This window comes from Rhamphochromis sp. 'chilingali' (assembly GCF_963969265.1).
Source record: "Rhamphochromis sp. 'chilingali' genome assembly, chromosome: 4".
Taxonomy (NCBI): Eukaryota; Metazoa; Chordata; class Actinopteri; order Cichliformes; family Cichlidae; genus Rhamphochromis; species Rhamphochromis sp. 'chilingali'.
Window position 1 is genome coordinate 21,529,039 of NC_137948.1, and position 7,721 is coordinate 21,536,759.

The 7,721-nt window shown below is 42.3% G+C and overlaps 1 long non-coding RNA gene across 1 annotated transcript; it reads left to right on the forward strand.

Moving 5' to 3' along the window:
• Positions 1 to 1,229: 1,229 nt before the first annotated feature.
• On the forward strand, positions 1,230 to 4,906 carry LOC308395522. Its single transcript, XR_013971400.1, has 3 exons — positions 1,230 to 1,623; positions 1,713 to 1,915; positions 2,624 to 4,906. It is a non-coding gene; the product is annotated as an uncharacterized lncRNA (long non-coding RNA).
• The last annotated feature ends 2,815 nt before the right edge of the window (positions 4,907 to 7,721 follow it).

Sequence of the window (7,721 nt, forward strand, 5' to 3'; positions counted from 1 at the left end):
ACTGATGACATCGCAGTGGTTGGGTGTGTTAGGGGTGGGCACCAGTTGGAGCACAGGGAGCCGGTGAAGAATTTTGTCAGGCAGAAATCACCTGCTCCTGAATGTCAGACATTCAGAGATGGCGGTTGATTCCCGGAGGGGAAAAAACTACAGGTGAGGAGGTGAGGAGGTTAAATCAGTGTTCATTTGAATGACATACTGAACTGGTGGAGCAACCGTGATGATGTGTACAAGAAGGGGATGAGCAACACACCCTACTTTCCGAGGAAGCTCAGGTCCTTCAGTGTGTGCAGAAAGATGCTTGAGATCTTCCACCTGACTGTGGAGGCGATTTTACTGTTGTCTGCTGGGGGGCAGCATCAGTGGGAGAGAGCTGTGCAGGATCAACAAACTAATTCACAAGCCAGGAGTCATCACTGGCCAGATTCTGGAGGTGTTTGAGTAAGTGAGGACAAGAGGTCACTGAAAAACTGCTCTCCATCATGGATACCTGTCACATCAGCTCCATTCATCACCACACAAGCAGCGGAGCTCATTCTTCCTCAACATTATTCAGTTATTGATGGCATAAAGAATACTTCAGGAAATCATCCATACTGTTATCAACACTGTGTATTAAAGCTTCTTGCTGTTCTATATCTATCTCTCTATACAAAAGGGCTCTAAAGAACCATTTAAATGAAATGTAGGTTACTATATAAGAAAACCTTTATTGAATCATGTCTAAATAACTGAATAATTTTAGGATTTGTGGGGTTTTCTTAAAATCCTGTTCTACACCATTGCAGATGAAGTTTTTTTTCATTTTGTTTGCTCTCCTCAAAGCACTGAAATCATCCATCCAAAACATTAAACAGCCAAAACACAGCCCAGAAACAATGCCTCTGCTACTCTGGATTAATCACAGGCATTGTTTTTCACAGTAACATTTTCCTATGAAAGAAAATGTCTGTGATTTTTACACACTGTATGAGCAAAATGAAGGGAATATAAATGTTTGTGAAACATGAGTACCCTGTATCCAGAATCACTCGATTTGAATGTTATGGCTGTTAAATCTCTGATATCAGCTTTATTTACTTGCATTTCTGTGGCTAGTAGACATCATCAGTGATAAACAGGAAACAACCCAGAATAGGTGTGTGAAGCCTCTGGCTACTTTAATAAGTGCATGCAACATCTCAGGTGAACGTTTCAACCTCACTACTAATTATTTTGATTCTGTAACCCAGTGAGTTTACACGACTCAGTAATGCACTACAACATGTTATTGTTAATTGGGATTTATCATTACTCTGTTAATCACTGAGTTGATCAAAAATAAATCAATAATAAAAGATAAATACTATAAATATAAGAATAAAACCCAAAGAGTATATTTAACACCCCTACTGGTTAGGAAGGAACAAGCCCCGCCTTCCCCTGCTCTGTACCGTCACGTGCTCAGACACAGAGAGAGACGGAGGTGCACGAGACCATCACTGATTTTCACCGCCAAGCTTTTCGCTGGAAAATAACTATTAACTTGATAAATTGAGCAAATATCCATACCGGAGATCTGCATGGACCTTGGAGAAACGGACCTGATTTATTGTGAACATTTCGGACCTTGAAACCATCGCGGTGAGTCAGAAGCTGTTAAGCTAACCTTGAAGCTAAAAAGCTAACAAGAAGTTAACAGGGAATATAATGGCCCGATTTCAATGTTGTAGATCTGCGCGGGAGCGGATGAAGTGGACAAGATCCTCTCTGAGAGTTGAACAAGATCCTCTCTGAGAGTTGAACAAGATCCTCTCTGAGAGTTGAACAAGATCCTCTCTGAGAGTTGAACAAGATCCTCTCTGAGAGTTGAACAAGATCCTCTCTGAGAGTTGAACAAGATCCTCTCTGAGAGTTGAACATTAGAAGTGTGCTGGTGAGTTAAACTGGGACTGGGCGAATCAGGCTAATTGAAAAGCTAACTAGCCTAATGCTCATAGCTGTAGCTGACCACGTTTTCACTGTGGGAGAACACACGGGGTTTCTCACTGAGTTCAGCCATTTTGAGCACTCAGCTTGTGTGCTGATGATGTTCTAGTATTACTTGTTGAATATTAAACGCACTAAAATTAGATGATGGAATAAGTTAATGTTGATCTTAAAGGTCATGAATCTACTTTATTTTGTTACATTTGATGCTCGAGCGGCACTGGATAGATGTCAGTGTGTATTCTTACTGTGCTGATACGTTACCACATACTGTAAAACTACAGCCTGTGGGTTTTTGTATATTCTTTTGGTAATTTTATTCTGTACATTGAGTGTAAATAATATATTGCTTCATTGCTATGCAGTGTAAAGCAATGCTCCTGTAATTCAGTTAAAGGGCAATACTGTAAAAAAATAATCTACCATAGTTTATGGTTTATTTCTGATTTCTGATAGAAATGTGCACCTTGACGATAGAATAAGCTGATTGTGATTTAAAGATTGCATTCATGATTAAGATGCACTGTATAGACTATAGTTAGAAATTAGAATTAATGTTTTGTGCTTGTTTTGTTATAGCACTTACATTATTTACATATGGCCATGTATATCATTAGAGTGTGAACTGAATTAGTAATAGTCCTGTTGTTTACAGGCTAGGTTTTTTTATGGGATCGTGAGACCTGGATCTCTTCCTGACGAGGAAGATGGCGAGCCTTTCCCTTTGAACCGAACCGAACCACAGCCATTCTGAGTTGGCCCAGAAGGGCAGGTTGCTCTTCTCTCACGAACAATTGCAACAGTGCGGTAGGACGAAATCGCACCAATCACAAACTTTTGACCTGTTGGATTTGACTTGACTGAACACTGACTATTAAGCCGGCAAGACTGACATATCTGAGCTCAGATAGGATTCTGACTGTTATTATTATTGCTGTCACTGTATTTTATTTTATGTTTTCATTCCTGTTCATAAAATGCTGTTAAATTGTTGCTAAATAGTTTAATACAATTCATAGCAACTTTACCTGTGGCTCCAGTCATTCTTCTCCACGCAACTCCCTTTATCCCTCCTGCGAATCTAGCTATTGGCCCATTCTCTCCATCTTACTTTAATTTCCCCTACCCTATCCTGTACTTGGCTACAATTCCTAAACCAAGCAGCAAGGTAAAATGAAATTTAATAGCTACTAAAAACTGAACCAAGGCAAAAAATTAGTATGACTCAAACACTCTGGATAATAATTGATGGTCTTTAAAAGTGAAATCTCTACCTCACCATTAAGTGAGGTAGACTGTAGAATAGAAGGGCCTCCTTCTTGTGGAAGTTATTTTGGAATAACGTGTGACATTTTTAACTTCTAAAATTAGTTTGAAGATCATTTTATTATACATATATAGGCGGTGGAAGGAATACTTCGAGGACCTCCTTAATCCCACTGACACGTCTTCCGAGGAGGAAGCAGAGTCTGGGGATGAGGGGAATGACCCGCCAGTTTCCGGAGGCGAGGTCACTGAGGCAGTTAAACAACTCCTTGGTGGCAGAGCCCCTGGTGTGGATGAGGTCCGCCCTGAGTTCCTGAAGACTCTGGACGTTGTAGGGCTGTCCTGGTAGACACGCCTCTACAATGTTGCGTGGAAATCAGGGGCAGTACCCCTGGACTGGCAGACCGGGGTGGTGGTCCCCATCTTTAAGAAGGGGGACCGGAGGGTGTGTTCCAACTACAGGGGAATCACACTCCTCAGCCTCCCTGGGAAAGTCTATGCCAGGGTGCTGGAAAGGAGAGTTTGTCCGTTAGTCGAACCTCGGATACAGGAGGAACAATGCGGTTTTCGTCCTGGTCGCGGAACACTGGACCAGCTCTTTATCCTCTCGAGGATACTTGAGGGTGCATGGGAGTTTGCCCAACCAGTCTACATGTGTTTTGTGGACTTGGAGAAGGCATTCGACCGTGTCCCTCGGGGTGTCCTGTGGGAGGTGTTGCGGGAATATGGGGTGTCTGGCCCATTGCTACGGGCCATTCGATCCCTATACAACCGTTGCAAGAGCTTGGTTTGCATTGCCGGCAATAAGTCGGACTCGTTCCTGGTGGGTGATGGGCTCCGCCAGGGCTGCCCTTTGTCTCCGGTTGTGTTCATAATTTTTATGGACAGGATTTCTAGGCGCAGCCAAGTGGCGGAGGGCTTTCACTTTGGTGGCCTCAAAATCTCATCTCTGCTTTTCGCGGATGATGTGGTTCTGTTGGCTTCATCGGGTGAGGGCCTCCAGCACTGGAACGGTTCGCAGCCGAGTGTGAAGCAGCGGGAATGAGGATCAGCACCTCCAAATCTGAGGCCATGGTTCTCAGCCGGAAAAGGGTGGAGTGCCCACTCCGGGTCGGGGATGAGTTCCTGCCCCAAGTGGAGGAGTTCAAGTATCTCGGGTCTTGTTTGCGAGTGATGGGAGAAGGGAGCCGGAGATCAACAGACGGATTGGTGCGGCGGCTGCAGTGATGCGGACGCTGCACCGGTCCGTCGTGGTGAAGAGGGAGCTGAGTGTAAAAGCGAAGCTCTCAATGTACCGGTCGATCTACGTCCCTACCCTCACCTATGGCCACGAGCTGTGGGTAGTGACCGAAAGAACGAGATCGTGGATACAAGCGGCGGAAATGAGCTTCCTCCGAAGGGTGGCTGGCCTCTCCCTGAGAGATAGGGTGAGAAGTTCGGCCATCCAGGAGGGGCTCAGAGTAGAGCAGCTGCTGCTCCACATTGAAAGGAGCCAGCTGAGGTGGTTCGGGTATCTGACAAGGATGCCCCCTGGGCGCCTCCTGGGTGAGGTGTTCCAGGCATGTCCCACCGGGAGGAGACCCCGGGGCAGACCCAGGACACGCTGGAGAGATTATATCTCTCGGCTGGCCTGGGAACGCCTTGGTGTTCCCCCGGATAAGCTGGAGGAGGTGGCTGGGGAGAGGGAGGTCTGGGCCTCTTTGCTTAGGCTGCTGCCCCCGCGACCTGGTCCCGGATAAAATGGATGAAGATGGAGATATATATATATATATATATATATATATATATATATATATATATATATATATATATATATATATATATATATATATATATATATATATATATATATATATATATATATATATATATATATATATATATATATATAAATAAAATGCAGTTAGTCAAGATTTCCTGTATCTTGCTTTTTATTTCCTTCACCAACATGCTCTCGGCCCTCCGTTCACATACAACTCAGTTCTAAAGAGTTTGTTTCTCCACCCGAAGACATTTTAAATCCTGGCCGGCACAGCAGCTCCAAAAAGTCTGGAGGCCACAGATTACAGCTTAAGTCTGTAATAACTGAATTATTTCCATGGTTAAGAAAAATACCATCACAACATCTATCTAGAAAGATGTAAACCACTAGTGTTTATTGATGATTGCTGATTGTGTGACTGCTGTGTGAAAATGTAGTGTACAGGACTCTCTACTCAGCCAAATGCTGCAAAACTGACTGATCAGTGCTTCACGGTGCAAATGGATATAATGACCCAAAGCATCTTGCAAAATAGCCCAAGAGTTTCTCAAAGCAAAAAAAGGGATATTATTACATTTTCAATGGCCAAGTCAGTCACCTGATCATAATCCAAAAGAGCATGCTGTTTAGTTATTAAATACAAAACTGAATAAAAGAAATCCCCGTAAACAAGCAGCAACTGAAGCGAGCTGCCGTAAAGGCCTGACAGAGTATAGCAAGAGAGCAAACACAACATTTGGTGCCGTCCATAGCTTCTAGACTTCAGAGACTCATTTCTTGTAAGCATTAAAAAATAATACTTATATCTAAAATTATGTTAGCTTGTCTGATAACCTTTGAGCCTCTGAAAATGTTGTGGCTGATGGCTGTAATTCAGAAAAAAGTTAATGCAAAATCTTTTTGTTCAAATCCTTTAATTAAAGATGAAACTCCATGCTTCAATCACAGTTTGTAAACTCCTCTGTGGTGGTGTGTTATTGTACAAATAGTTATCGTCCTAACTGGCTACACTGAAACTGTAGGTTTGGCAAAATAGTTTATATAATGACATAAAAGCTCAAAATTTTGAGTTACTTCCATTAAACGAGTTTTTGCCCAATCAATGGCTCAAATTTGGAGTCTACACCTAAAAAATGTATTCAATGCTAGCAGTGAAAACATCATAACTACAGCTCACCAATGAGGGGAGTGAGGTGGTAAATTCAACAGGCACATGCTCGGTTTACGCTGTTCTTCATTCAGGGTGTCATGGATTTGTCTGGTTTAACATGTCCAGGCAAGCTGTGAGGAAGAAATCCAATCAATTGTGCTTGAAGAATGAAGTCTGCTCAGTGGTGTTGAGGTATTGATCTTTCTTAGGGGTAAACATTGCATTGTCCATGAGCTGACAAAAGTGAAGCACGGCGAGCAACATCCAAAGAAAACGAGTGAAGTGAGTTCCAAAAAAAAAAAACAAAAAACGTAAACCCTGACAAAGAATGATGAAAGGAGCTGCATAAACTGAAAATATTAGTCAGTGATATCACCGACTAAAAACCTAAATAAACAGTAAAAAAAATAGAGAGAAGTAAAGAGGGAAACAATGCTGGAAAACAGAATCTCTGAACAAAGCCGTTCAGCTGCCACACACGCCTCAGCCTCCGTGTCAGCGTGATTAAAGCATCCACATCGCTCATGAGTATAATATGAATAATAAACATCTAGAATAAGTGAGAAAGAGATTGGTGGGAAGGAGGGAGAGGCTGTGAGCAATTTGTGGAGAAGCATTTATCCAGTCCTTCTGCATGGCAAGATAATCTCCTCCCATTACTACAGCACAAAGCAGTGCAGGTTTTCCATTAAGTGTATAACCACAGCCTCCCAAGCCTCTCACCCAGCCATTAGCTCTGAGATTAAGTAACTCTATTTACATACTTCAGCACTAGCATATGGTGAATTTTTTAACATTTGACCACAGCACAGGCTAAGAAACAGCATAAATCTTCTGATAGAGATCAAAAGAACTGCTTACCGTTTCCTACACTTGCCCTTGCAAATGTGTGCAGACAGACTGCCAGACTATATTAAGTTCCCGAGTAACTTTGCTACTTTTTGCAAAAAGCAAAGCCACATTAATGGCATGGCTGCTAAAGTCAAACTAAAATAAAAATTCACCCGTGACACAGCTGTGTTTTAGCGTTTTCTAGCATTTCCTACTTTCAGCTCCAAAAGCCAAAACCATATCGCTCACAGGACTAGAAAAAAAAAGAAATTTTGTTTCTTCATTTCATCATAATAAAATGAGTTCAGTTGCTTTGTCTCACTGGGCCTTTAATAGGTGGAAACAACCTCAACAATCTGACCGTTCTACTCTATATTTTTTGCCACCTTACTTCAACCATTGTTGACCTGAAATATAAAAATGCTGTTTCAGTCGTGTTTGTTTGTGTTTGAGGGACGTGTCTGCTAATATAACACAAGAATTTCCTTCACCTAAACACACAGTAGGCTATGTTATTTTTCAGGACAAACAAAGTGTTTGTATTTGTGTGTGTGCGAGTGTGTAACCAGTTTTGAAATATGCTTTTAACATGAAAGTCATGGGAGGTTGACTTGCGTTTGGAGCCAGCCTCAAGTGGCCATTGGAGAAACTGCACCTTTCTGCCACTGGGAATAGAAAAGACTGGGAAAAGGAGTAAGGGGACATCAACAGTATCTTATATCAAGCAAAACACTTTATTTTCTT